Below are 14,616 nucleotides of genomic sequence, written 5' to 3' on the forward strand. Positions count from 1 at the left end.
GTCTCCCAGTCAGAGGAAAAGTTAGTGCTGACTTCAGCTCTTACAGTACACTGGAAACATGCTGTGCATCCCCTAATCATGGGATAAGAACTCATATCTCCTTAGACATCAGGTAATTTAAAGATGAGAAAACATGATAAGAAATAAATTGCTGTTAGGTTTGCATTTCACAATGACACAAGAGAGTTTGCAGTCAGAAAAAAAAAAAAAAAAAAAAAGTGAAAATTTGAAAAGCTTTTATTGAAAAACCAGAATTTTAGGATATAATTGTTCTTTTAAACTTTACAGGAAGTTATTTTTAAAAGCTATGTTTGCTGTTGGGTATTATAATCAACCTGATTTGTGACTTCTGTAGCAATTACAAAATCTATTGATCTTGATCTACAAAATGCTGATCTGCATCAGCAAAAAATGAGGACTGGTGTTTTAAAATAGCTTTGTAGTTACATAAGAAAGACCAGGATTCTGCTAGTGTTCAAAATTTAACTATAGCAGCATCTTTTCCAGACTCAATGTTAGCATCATATCACCTTGAATACTAGAATTTCCTGGCATGAAAGCCATGAATGGCTTTAGTTTATCTAAAATGAAGAAACAGAATAATCAGAAAATTAAAATAATTTGTATATAGGCTGTGCACAGGAAATAGTAATATCCCTAGAGTAAGATTTTTGAGTGCTTTAGAAATTCTGGTTTGGAATATCATTCATAGTTTTATCCACGTGGTAAAAATGCTAAATCAGAATCTGTGATTAAATCTCATATACTTCCACTATCTGAATTTAACAAATAATTTCCATATATCTTTATCTATCTACATTTCACAATATTGAAGAACTTTGCTGTAAAGGAGGAGGCTGATTAATCGAAGTAGAATTTACTTTTCCAGTCCATCTGTAAAAACATTTCTGAGGACTTGATTGCAATGATTAATTTAATGGATAACTTTTTTTTTTTTTTCATTATTAATCTGTTCTCTTCTGACTTCATTTTGAAGTGTGTTAAAAAAGATTTGGAGCTGTTTTGAATAGTGTTACTTGTAGAAATCACACTTACAAAGAAGTGTAGCAATTTAACATTATGAAAATTCTGACACTGCCTCCTGTACAACACTATTTAATCAGTAAATATGTTTTCTGGAATGAGAAAGCAAAGAGGAGCAAATGACATCAGATGTTGTATCCTGTTACTTAATGAAATTATTATATTATGACTGATTTAACTGAGAAAAGACCATATGGCTCCAATCTCTCAGGGGAGATGAAACATATCAGCTTACTTTCCTAACAAGTCCTCCTGGTACAAGCAGTGCACATTTAGGAAATGATGCTCAGATATACACAAAGCACAAATCCAACACACTGACTGGATTATTTCTGAAGATACACTGGCTGCTAAAATGTCAGTACCTGGTTAATAAAAGCAGTGTAACCTTTTGCACTCTTCCTGTTCACAGGATGCAGAAGTGCAGAAAAATCCAAGCAGTTCTTGCCTGCACTCTCCCTTGAGCCAAAAAAGCTGAAAGCTCCTCCAATCCCAGATCACAAAGTGAGAAGCTGCTCTACTCCCCTGTCAGCAGAGGCTTTTCTGGGCCCCACTGCCTGTGTCCCTTGACAAAGGCCTTTGTCCCTCACCTGTGAACATCTTTACAAAGTCGGCACTCGACATGCTCATAACCACATCGGCCGTCACAGGAGGCTTTCCGAAGCCAGCACTCCCACCCTTGGTCTTCAGGTCAATGTACCAAGTCCCTCCACCATCACCTGGACAGAGAGTGAAGTAAGGTGCGAAGGCAGCAAGGATGCTGTGCCCTGTCGGAATCTGTGGGTATTGGTGATTCCGAGATTGTAGAAAGTCTCTGTCTTTCTGCCCCGTTGCCAAAGAAGAAGCCATAGTTCGTCTGTGCTGGTTTCAAGGTTGTTTATTTTTGCTTATCTATAACAAGTTCTGCTGCCCTGCCGCAGGTCTGTCCTGCAGGGCAGTGTGCGGGGCTCTGCCCCTCAGTGGGATGGTACAAACATTATATACAAAAAATTACGTGTACTATATTTACAATAATGTGCCAATATCTATCATCTACGTTGAATAGTGTGTCCCTAGCCTAAACCAATAGAAAAATGCCAACATCACCAAGAACATGGAGGTAAGGAAGAAGAAGGAGGAAGAACAGGATCAGGCCCACTTTCCTCCATCTTAGAACTCCTGACCCCCCTGTACAAAGTAAAACCCCCCTGTACAGGTGTTAAAACCCCCCTGTACAATACTAAAAAATTTTACCCTCTAATTTGTGACTACTTTTACTATATCATCTAACCCTCTGTGACTGCTTGTTCCACCTTTAAAGTTGGTAATTCATTCCATGGTTCAAACTCAAAATCACAGCTGTTTTCAGCTGCTTGCCAGGGTCTAAAATGCTTCTGACCAAGGCCTGGAACCTCTAAAAATGTCTGAGGGACATTTTGAGTTCCGACATCTCCCCTCTCTGTTTGAACCAGAAACATCCGCTTTATCATGCTGTTCAAGGTCCTTCAAATACACACGAAAATGCATGGTAGAACAAGCAGAAGAACTACAAGTTCTATAAGAATATAAAATGCTATTTTTGAAAGTTCTTTCCACAATGGTGAGATATCAAAAAAGCTAAACAAATCATCCCATCAGGACCCTGTAACTTTGTTCAATTTGCTAATATTACTTTGTATTTGTTTTATATTTTTATGAATAGATTTTGAATGATCGGATAAGTTCATGCAGCACATCCCCTCAAATTCCTCACATCCGTGCCCATGTGTCAGCAGCAAATAACCGATTGCCGCCCTGTTTTGAAGCACTGCTTGCCTTGCACTGTTGATGTCTGTTAACATGTCACTCAGTGCAAACGAAATGGCACGACTGTGTTTCCTCAACCAACATGCTATATGATCCAATTGTGTCAAGGCCGCCCCTGATGCTGCTTGGAATGAGAAAATTGCTACTGCAATTCTCCGAGACTTGTCCCAGGTAGAAACATTATCATCATAATTTGAACTATATTTTTCAAGGGATCCTTTCCTTTTTGAATCAAGAACACCTCTTTGACAACTTTGTCCATGGTCTGCCTCATGTACTGAGGCAAGGACAGCACAAACATTAGAAGAATTACAATACCTTATAATTACATACAACTATTTTCAAAATCTCTTTTCTACAACTGTGAAAAGTGAAACAAATTGAACACACCATCTACTTATGATTCAATTTTTCTCCATGTGTGTTTGGTCCTCTGATCTCTCTTTAAATTTATCACTCTTGTGTCCATGTGTTTACAATAGATGTTCAATTACTGTTTTGTTCTCATTTTTCACTGCTAGCTAACAAATCATTCGATGCAAAAGAAATGACATGGGCATCTTTACTCTGCCCACAACTTCTTTTGATCCAACTGCACCAAGGCTCTTTTTGATGCCACCTGCTGTGAAAGCAGAACCACTCAGTTTTTCCGAGCCTTTTTTCTTGGTATTAACATTATCATTGTCACAATTTGGATCATTTCATTCATCAGATTTTTTTCTCCTTGCTCTCTTATCAAGGTCATGCTGTGTGTTAACAAAAGATCTTTCAATGCTGCATGGACCACCCTTGATTTTTGCAGGGATAGCAGGCCAAATTCTGTCCCCGCAAATGAAAAACATTCCCTTCGGTAAAGTGGCTGGATGTTGAAAGGATGGTTTGCTTGTCATTTTGGTATGATTGCACCAAGATGACGCATTTTTATAAAAAGGCTGATTCGGAGTGACATCTATTGTATGATTATCTGTCTTTGCCACTCCTGATGAATTAAATTTGATGCACCATTTCATTTTTGTTGACCCAGAATGTCCAAATCCAGAGGTTCAAAGTGAGCAGCAGGAAGGAATTGTGTCCAAACATGTCATCCCTCCACAGGGTCTGAAAGAAACTTCAGAACCCCTGGAAGGACGTCCCCTGGGACTGACCATCCCTCCACTGGCACACCTACCAGGCATGTTGAAAATAGTTTCTCTGGTTTCGAATGGGTCAGGCAAATGCTGTCCAGACCAGCTGCTTTTGCCAAAGTCTCCCACACTTTTTCCCTTGGTTGTCTCATGGGAAAATCTGTCCTATTGCCCAAGGCAATAGGTGAAAGAATGAAGCACATGAACACTATCTGTCTGAATCCCATGTCCATGTCCCCACCCTCTGTGAGAAACCCCGCAATGCAGCAACACCCAAACAACACTTGATTTCCCAGAAAAAACCCCAAGTCTCTGGGTGATCAATCGTTGTCCGACGAGACGTCTGCAGCGTTGTTGTCTGCCTTCGTCTGCGTGCTTGCCTCTCTGTTTCTCGGGTCCACATCCACTGACGTCTGCACCCGATAAGGTTACATGTGCTTTGCTGGCATTCACTTCAGTCCTCGTCCTATAGAAACACAAGCGAAACCCTCGCCCCAAGTTATTAATGTAAATGAACCTTCAATCTGTCCTGACTCTGGGCTTCTGATCAAATCGAAAGGATTTTCCCTTAGTTTTTCCTGTGGGCTGTTTGTAACATATCTGACAATTATTAGAGTGGGCTTTGAGAAAAAACCATTTAAAAAATTCAACACATTTGTTCAACCCTGCCTCATCCCTTTTCTGTCCATCCAAGTGGATTTCAGGGTGCGATGTGTTCTTTGCTTGCTTGACCTGAGGGAGAATGAAGAATATTGAAAATATGTTTGACTCTCTGTTTTTTCAAAAATTTGTCAAGCACCTTGCTTGTGTAAATTGGACCATTATCTGTTTCTATTTCTTGTTGCACTCCTAATGATGTAAATGCTTATAAAAAATGTTTGCAGGTATGTTCTGTGGTCTCCCCTGTATATGATGCAAAAATCGCCCCTAAAAATGTATCAATTGAAATATGGATATTTTCGAGCCTCTCAAAAGATGGGTATTTTGTGACATCAGCTTGCCACAGCTGAAGGCTTTTACAAACCTCTCAGATTGGCCACTCCTGTAAATACAGGAGATTGCACAAACTGGCACTCTGGCAAGCAGATTTCCTTTGTCTGACTTTCAGAAGGGTGAAAGGTTCCCATCAATGCCTGTGCATTTTTGTGAAAACATGCATGGCTCAATTTTGCCTGCTCAAAAATGTTTGGCAGTGTCTGCAAGATGGGCATTGTGAGTCTATCTACATGAGCATTCCCTTTTACTAAAAACCTCGGAGGTGAAGAATGCACTCTGATGTGTTTATTAATGTTCTCTATTTTTCTAGGATTATTTTCATGTATAATAGATATGAATATAAAATTTCCTTGTCTGTATGTTTTAAAAGCGATTTCTCTAATTGTTTGACCACATTTGCAACATACACTAAACTTGCGATCAGATTGAGGGTTCCTAAAATAACTGAAAAACCCCTGACTATTATTACCAATTTTGCAACTTGTGGTGAACCTTGTATCATTTTGATATTTGATTCCCATTTCCTTGTTTTTTTGATTTTTCCATGTGACCACTGATTTGTGAGTTTTTCCCAAACCATCAGTGAACACTGTCATTCCTTCCACTGGTTCCTGGCTTCTTTTTTGTTTTTTCCCTGAAACTCACTTTTACATTTAACATTTTGTGTGTTGGAAAACGAACTGTGCAAACTTCTGAATGCCCTAACAACCTGATTGAAAAATCTTGCGACTTTGGATTGTCCACTCAAAATATTTCTTCTTTAAATGTAAATGAATGATTAAGAAATCTTTCCCTGACATTGTCAGCAATCTGGTCTCTGCCACAATAATGATCTGAGCTCCCATCTTTAAATCTGTAAGAATTGTTTTTGAGGGTCTGCAAACTAAAAACCCCACTTTCAACTTCTGTGGAAACATTAACAAAATCCTTGTTCAAAGCTACTTATTTAAACGATTTTTTTTTTTTTTCCTCTTTCAATTTTATCTGTTCAGTGTCTAGCACTCTCTTCATATTTTTCTCAATGATCAGCAAAATCAAGTCTACAAAATAATTATATCAAGAGATTAAAACATACAAAATCTTCAACCTCATTTCAGCCTTATTTCAGGCACTTCTTCACTCCTTTTCTTTTTTCTTTTTCCTTTTTTCTCTCTTTCTCTTCTTCTCTTTTGAAACAAGAAAGTTGAAATATAAAACATAATATAGAACAAGACAAAATATCTCAATAATAAAATGCATAAAACTTATCAAAATCGATAACAATTCAAGAAAATTCAAAAGAAAGATATTCTAAATAGCATATATAAAAATGAACAAAGCATGATCATTAGAAACATTGTGACAGCATTTCAGAGCCTGCAAACAGCTGAAACATTTGTTTCCAGTGAAAACCCTTGGCATCCCTTCCCGGGCAGGGCTGGCAAGTTTCACCTCAAAACTGTGTCAGCTGTAACATTTGTAGGATCGAATCGATGGTCAAAAATGACCTGCATATCATTCATTTTTGTGCAGAAACCTCTGAATTTTGCTGGCAAACTCATCTGTCCAAGTTAAAATCAGGGTCTGGCCAGGACCCAAACTTTAAACTGGAGAGATGTCCCTTAACATATTATATAAAACAAAACTTACACTAACAATACATATATAATACTTAAAACATAACAACCTATTATAACATTTTCTTATAAAATAAACACTTGAAGTTCAAACCGATAAACTGGTCAAATGACACAAAGATTCATTTTTCTTGAAACTCTTTTGAAGGAAAAGTATGTCAATTGAAGAAATCGTAAGATTAACAATGGCAAGAGGTTGTCAGAATGTTTCAGGCACCTCTCTCTGAGATCTTCTGAAAAACATTTGAGAATGATGAAAAATAGAAATGCAATGATTCCACTCACAAGAGATATAAAAACGAATCAGGAAGTTCACCTAGAAAAATGCACAATACAGTTAAAATTCAAAATGAGACTTCAGAACTGGCATGTAACCTGGATAAGATTACATAAACAACAATAAAACATACGAGAATTCACTATGAAAAAACGAAGCACAAATCTTCACCTGATAACATGATAAAATTTCTTAACACTTATATAGTTAAAAATAAAGGATTTGAAAACAAATGCCTTTTGTATCACTATACAAAGAAATAACAGACTATAAAACTGATTTTTAAACGATAAAGTCAATCTCAGAAAACTCAAAATAAATTCTTTTACAACTCTTATATACTGATAAACTTATAATAAAACAGAAAATACTAAAACAAAACCAAGAATCCAATAAATCCAATAACTTCTCCTTAAATCAATGTTCATTATTACTTTGTGAACTGTTTCAGACAAAACCTTCTCATCCTTAAAGAAAAACAACTAAACTTTGCTGCTGAATAAACTTGACCTTTGAAAAACTTAAAATAATTTTTGAATTAAATAGTACTTAAACTCAATATATAACAATCTTAGTAAAGAATCCCTAAATTATATTAACTTTATGAAATTCATATGTATCAAATTAACAATATATAAATCCATTATCAATTAAACCTTTGTAAACTTAACTTCTTCAGGGCCCAAACCTAAAATAAACTTAAAGTGATATACTCTAATTAAACAATACTTAACTTAAACGCAAACCAACTATATAAAAATCAATTCTATCATTAATAAAACGTTAAAATACAACCTAACTTAAACCTTAATATAATAAATTACTAACATTTCATGCTATTTAATTTTCTATATCAATTTTCATTATGATATCTCTTTTTCACAATGTGTTCCACAATTATTACTTATCATCACACCGGCTGGGCGTGTCTGCTCGATCAATTTTGTGACCTAACTGAAAAAATCTGGGGTTGGTGTTTAGAAACATTGGGGAGATTTGAAAAGGCCTTGTGTTGGCTGGTTTTCAAAAAGCGACTGATGGAATTTTATTTCAGGGTGAAAATTGGGAGACTCATCTCTCAGCATTGCTGCAGGATATTTGCTGCTTGTAAAAAATTATTTGCTGTTGCTGTTGTGATTTTTTGTTTGCCGCGGCATGAGAGCACTGGGAGCATTTTTGGTGCAAACCCCGCTTCTGCCTGCGTTAGGATGCTGCGCCCCTCTCTCTTGCTCACACCCGCTGTCAGCCACTTCCGCGTTCGCTTTAACTCTCGCAAACGCATGCGCAGCCTTGATTCACCCTCTCTGTCTGCGTCGCCATGGGAACAAGGGAAGGAACTCCCGCACCGACCGCGCCCGCCCATACCGGCTCCGCGCGGCCGTCCCTCGGGAACGTCCCCCCCCATTCTCTCTGTCAGGCCTGGCGCTGCCTCGGTTTTCGCTCTGGGTCGGCCCGCGCCGTCCCCGAGCCGCTGCTGGAGCCCAGCGCGATTCGGCGCTCTGCTGACGTCATCGGCACGCGCCGCCGCGTTCCGCGCTGTGCAGCCCCGCGCCGCGTCCCGCCCGGCCCCGCGCCTCTCGGGTCTCCCCCCGCGGTCACCGCGCAGTCTGCGGACGGCTGGCTGGCGGCCACCGCCGCCCCCGACGCCGTCTGTGCCCGCGCCCGTGCGTTCGAAATGCAAGAGATCTCCGCTCCGACTTCCGGGTTTTGCTCTACCGTCTCGCGCATGCGCGCTGCCATCGCCGCAGCGACAGGAGAGTCCAGCTCTCCGTCCAGCCGCCCGCCTGGCCAGCGCCGCTGCTGCGAATTGGGAGCTATTCCCCGGCACCTGCCGGACGGTGCTTTCGCACTCTCACGAATTCTCGTCATGGAACGCATCACCGGGCACTCTGGGCGTCTGACCACCGCACCGCGCTCCCGCCGCCTCCTGCGTCCGCTGGTTCCCACTGCCCCCCCCTCTCGCCTGCACCGCGGGCTGTTTTGAACTCCCCACCCGCGCAGCTGCGAGAGTTCTCTCCTCTCTCTCACTTTTCCCTCCGCTCTGCACTCACGACTGCCCCTCCCCCCAGGAGCCGCCGGCACCGCTGCCCCCCCACTGTGGGTTCGGACTCGGGCAGTGGCCAGTCCCTTCCCCCACCGAGGGCTGCGTCTGTGCCTAGCTTGTCTCACTGTCTGGGGATTTTCTGCAGCTGAGGAGCTTAGAAATTGAGATTTGAGGAGTCTTGAGGAACAGTGTGAACCTGGAGACATAGGACATGATGAGACACCCCCCCTCCCGATCCTCTTCGGGAGGCAATTTGCTTCCCCTGGTGAGGAAAATTGCCCGAAGCTGCTGGCTGGGCCATCTTCCTCCTTGTGCTCCCATAGGAGCCTTAGCTGTTCAGTCTAAAATGCCGCGTTGTGAAAATGACTCTTATTGTCCTTGCTGAAGGCAAAAGTTTTTGCGGCAGTCTTATCTCTCTTTTTTTTTTTTCTTTTTCCTGTGGCTCGGTAATACAGTTGCTTATTGATCCCTTACGAAAATTTAACTCAAACAAAAGATGTACATCTGTGTGCGGGTGAGTATACTGCACCCACAATAACAAAGCTTTCATCTCATTTGAGGCTATCTCTACCAGATGGGTAAAAGTCTTGCCCTGTAGGGCTGAAAAAAAATTTTTTTGTCTGTCCTTGGGAGCATCCCTTCCCCATGTTCTTAATTTCAACCATTCTCACCAAAAGCTGAGTCACCACAAGGTCAGTCCGGAGATGGCACTGTTCATCGTCCAGCAGGTCACAGGCGAGAAATCCCAGGCGCGCTTCTGGTTTTCCTCCTCCTGGCTGTCCTCCAGACGAGCTGTCTTGGTGAAGGTCAGGTTCTTATCTTGAGCTTTTCGCTCCCTCTCCTTCCGGAATCTGCCGAGAGCATTTGTGCTCTGTTCCTCTTCCTTTCTTTATTTTTTTGTTTTTCTCTGCTGATGAAGGTTGGAGGTTGTTTGCTGTTTCTTCTTGTTCTTGCTGATGCCCGCCCAGGGACGCCAATTGTCGGAATCTGTGGGTATTGGTGATTCCGAGATTGTAGAAAGTCTCTGTCTTTCTGCCCCGTTGCCAAAGAAGAAGCCATAGTTCGTCTGTGCTGGTTTCAAGGTTGTTTATTTTTGCTTATCTATAACAAGTTCTGCTGCCCTGCCGCAGGTCTGTCCTGCAGGGCAGTGTGCGGGGCTCTGCCCCTCAGTGGGATGGTACAAACATTATATACAAAAAATTACGTGTACTATATTTACAATAATGTGCCAATATCTATCATCTACGTTGAATAGTGTGTCCCTAGCCTAAACCAATAGAAAAATGCCAACATCACCAAGAACATGGAGGTAAGGAAGAAGAAGGAGGAAGAACAGGATCAGGCCCACTTTCCTCCATCTTAGAACTCCTGACCCCCCTGTACAAAGTAAAACCCCCCTGTACAGGTGTTAAAACCCCCCTGTACAATACTAAAAAATTTTACCCTCTAATTTGTGACTACTTTTACTATATCATCTAACCCTCTGTGACTGCTTGTTCCACCTTTAAAGTTGGTAATTCATTCCATGGTTCAAACTCAAAATCACAGCTGTTTTCAGCTGCTTGCCAGGGTCTAAAATGCTTCTGACCAAGGCCTGGAACCTCTAAAAATGTCTGAGGGACATTTTGAGTTCCGACAGTGCCCTCCCTCTCCATTGTCCCCACCAGACGGCCGCGTCCGCGTGTGTTAGCAGGTTCCGTGGCAGCCGCACGCTGACGGGCGCTCTGCAAGGAGTCACCTCTTGTCCCCCTGACGCCCCAAGCACCACGGGCTGGGGCCGCGGGCAGGAGAGCCCAGAAGCTGCGCTTTGCTCACAGAGCTGGTGGCAGCCCACGCTCCTGCTGTGGCCCCGAGAACGCCCTGTCCCTCGTGCCACACCAGCCCCGTGAGGACAGAGGGACGGCAGCTCCAGGGGCCTGCTCAAGCGGCCTGCAGCAGGAGCCTCACACAGAACTGAAGAGCAGCTGGTCTGCTTCGGGACAGCTTCCAAAGTGTTTCTGTCTGAAAGCACCCAGTGCCTTTTTCTAGGCAAGGCTGCACAAGCGATGGGCTTACCAGATAGCTCAAACTGAAAGATGCCCTGAGTCCTTCTCACGTACTCTTCAGTCACTGCCTCTTGAATAACTCGGAACGTCTCTGCAACAGGCCCCGCTGGCATGGCTACAGCAGATTCTGTCTTAACCTTGGCTGCATCTGCTCCTTCCTGCTGGGATCTGCTTACTTTCTTCTCCTCTTTGAATGCCTGGGCAGCATCTCCAATAAATTAATTATTCTGCAAAGGCTTCTAAACTGTAAATCAATTTACTGCTTTTGTTTCCAACTTTCAGAACTCTCTAAATATGGATAAAGGGTTTAGAAACACTTTGATGTATCCCTGAGATGCAAAGCAGAGATTTTCCACAAATCAAGCTGACCAAGGTTTAAAATGTGAGAGAATTCACACACTGAAATCTACATAAACCTGCCTATCTAATACATAATTACTCCTGCCTACAGCATAATTGCTTCATTTGCACGACCTTATGCAGTATGTGTCACTGCACCTTTGTAGAACTCTTTGGGGGTCTCTAGTGGTCCCTGCTGGTTGTTTGGGGCAATGTCCCCTACTCAGTTTCAAGCAAAGTTCAGTTCAGGACGTGCAGAACTTCAGACTGAGTGTAAAAGAAGATGTCATCTTCTCAGACAATTGCCAGGCAGGTCATAAAATACAAAAGCTTTCCATAAACATTGAGCAACATCTGCTTAAGTCCCCTGATAGCATCTTTTTACATTTAAAAGAAAGGTTAAAGGGGAGAATGAGACCATCAACTTCCATCTGGATCAGAGATCAAAGGGACAGGGACATTGAATTCTGCTTCAAAACTCAGAGCTTAAAGATCCAGAGAATTCTACTTAAAATACAGAAAATTCTGTTTAAACACATCAACTTGATCAGCATTTTACTTTGCCACAGTGAACATGCACATTTAACAATAAAGGAAAGGTTTTCCAATAAAGGAAAGGTTTTGCAATTTACAAAGCAAATCAAGTTGATCAGCCCCTTAAAATCTGCTGTTGAAAGTCTCTTAGGTGTCTTCAGCATCAAAAAATATTTAGTTTCTGTTCTGTGGGTCCCTACAGAATAACCCGCACTGGGAGCCCAAGGAACTAACACCATCTGTCCCTGGCAGAACGGTCCCAGTGTGACTGGTCAAGGAGTAATTCCACCAGAAAGGAACACTCCAAGTTTGCCTCTTCTGCCCTGGCCTTATCCCTGTTTTGACACTCCTATAAAACCAGTTCAGCATTCTTAGTTGCCCTTCACCTTGACACAAAACAATTCTGAAAAAAACCCGCAACATTTCTGCACACATGCTGGCGTTTTCAGAGCCGATTGCAAGCCTGAAAGAGCATCCCACTGTCACCAGGACACTCAGGGCCCCGCTGACAGCGCTCCCTAGGACCTCGCTCGCCACCTCCTGCCGCATGGCTGCATTTCCTCCTGCCCTTCGGTGGCTGCAGCCGGGTCGGCCCGGCTGGGGCTGGCAGGGAGGCGCAGCCGGCGGAGGAGACACCGGCAGAGCGCGCCGGGCGCAGGGACGCGGGGACAGCCGCGGAGGCGGCACTGCAGCGCGGCAAGGCCCACGGACAAAATACCAACGCTAAAGGAGCAGTTCCTGAAAAAGAAGGGCGCTCTATGTTCTCCTGCGAGTAGCTGCGGGGTCAGGAGCTAGCTCCGGGTGAATGCCGTACCATCGGAGGGAATGGCATTTGGGAGAGCACAGGCGTGTCCTTCTCCCTGCTCCCAGGACTGTGGAGTTTCTGCAGTGTAGAGAGCAGAGCACAGGACTGCAAGCACAGATGCAAGGGTGTTCAGCCCACGGCAAACCCGTGCTCCCCTGCTCAGCACCCGGAGTGAGGTGGGGTGAGCTGCGGGGCTACCACACCGGCAACACCACTGAATCCCAGTGCAGGAGCCTTCCACCTTCTGCAGCACCTGCTTTCTGCCCCTCTGCTAAAAAACCTTCCAGGAGGTAAACTGACCCTCCTGATAGAGCAAAAAGCCCCATCACTTCAGTTCCCCTATCATACACTGGAGAGAGAGAGAGAAAAAAAACCAAACCAACTATAAACAAAACAAACACTCATGGGGAAGATGGCTGAACCATGATGTCCAGGTGTTCCTCCTGCAGGTACCTGTGAACACAGGTGAAAGTGGCAGCTCTCTACATACAGTCACTACGGCTCACTTCCATGGAGGACACCGCAGGCATGAAGCTTACAGTCTGGGCATGTAGCTATGGCAGTCAAGCTGCGCGTTCGTCATTTGGGCCAAGTGGCTGCAGGGAGAATGAAGGAAAAGCAGGCCTGAAGATCTTAGCAAAGCACTATCACTTCCCTCTGTGCAGGATGTCAACCCTGGCAAAGGAGGTGGCATGTTACAGTTGCAAAGTGTTCAGACAGCCCTTGGCCTCTTTAGCCAGCTGACACCTCAGTCATGAAGGAGTCTGCAGCCCTGCAACACTGTGAACAGCAGTGAAGGGAACCAACAACCACCATTATATTAATACACAGACTAGTTCATCTGCTCAGGGCTCACTATGATTTCTCTTGAAGTCAGTAAAACCATCTGTCTCAATTCTTCCAGCAGGTTTAGACCAACTGGGTGATTTCCCCTTCTGCCATCAGTTCCTGGTGAAACCTGAAGCCCTCTCAGGATGCTGCACAGAATCTCTGAGAGCTGAAGGGGGAAAGATAAGCCAAAGGCAGAATCTGGTGGAAGATTTGCTAACCACAGTAACAGGCGGTTAGCATGGTAAGGATGGGAGGAAGTCAGAGTCTTCATTAGGCAGTAGAGGGAGGACAAGGAAAAGTTACACGTGTAGGGCACTGAGGCAAGGCTGACCTCGAAGTTATTGTGAAATAAGAGAGGTACTAGGGGAAGGATGAAGGATAGGATTGGATAGGTGTGGCTGTGTGAACAATGCCACAGTATTCTACAGCAGACTTTCTAATAAACAAGGAATCACAGACTCATTAGAGTTGAAAGTGACCTTTGGAGATTATCTACTCCAACCACCCTGTCAAGGCAGGGTGACCTAGATCAGATGACACAGCTTCCATGGGACACAGCCTGTTCCAGATCTCTGCCACCCTCAACACAAAGAAATTCTTCGTCATATTTCAATGGAATTCTTGTGGTTTAGTTTATGGCCACTGCTCCTTATTCTGTCTCTGGACACCACGGCAAACAGTCTGGCACCATGGTCTTGGCATCCATCTTAGAGATATTTATATACATTAAGGAGATCCCCTCTCAGTCATCTCTGGACTGAACAGGCCTAGCTCCCGCAGTCTGCTCTCAGAAGAAAAATGCTCCATGCCCAAATCACCTTTGTGCTCCTCCACTTGACTGACTCCAGTAGCTCCCTGTCTCTCTTGTCCTGACGAGCCCCGAACTGGACACGGCATTCCAGAAGAGTGCCGTGGAGGAAGGTGGAGTCAAAGCTCCAGTGATTTGAGTGCAATTGGCAGGAGACCAAAGCAAAATTTCACACGTGCGGCAGAGAATGAAAGGATACGGAAAGCCTTCCAGTTCCACCTTTCATCCCGCGTAGGCCTTTCTCCAGTCTCACGTCAGCTCACACCCCCGAGCCCGCCACCCCTCGGTGCGCACAACCCCGGTTGGAGCGGCAGAGCCCGGCGGGGGCGCGGCCCCGGCCCCGCCCCGAGCGGCTGCGGCGGCTGCGC

The 14,616-nt window shown here is 43.8% G+C and overlaps 1 long non-coding RNA gene across 1 annotated transcript; it reads right to left on the bottom strand.

Annotated features, from left to right (window-relative positions):
• Window positions 1-219: 219 nt before the first annotated feature.
• Window positions 220-14,599, bottom strand: LOC105760829 (uncharacterized). The gene is made up of 2 exons (XR_012052810.1): window positions 10,942-14,599; window positions 220-1,763 (listed from the first exon to the last, which is right to left on the bottom strand). It is a non-coding gene; the product is annotated as an uncharacterized lncRNA (long non-coding RNA).
• Window positions 14,600-14,616: the final 17 nt, after the last annotated feature.

This window comes from Taeniopygia guttata, chromosome Z, assembly GCF_048771995.1.
Source record: "Taeniopygia guttata chromosome Z, bTaeGut7.mat, whole genome shotgun sequence".
NCBI lineage: Eukaryota > Metazoa > Chordata > Aves > Passeriformes > Estrildidae > Taeniopygia > Taeniopygia guttata.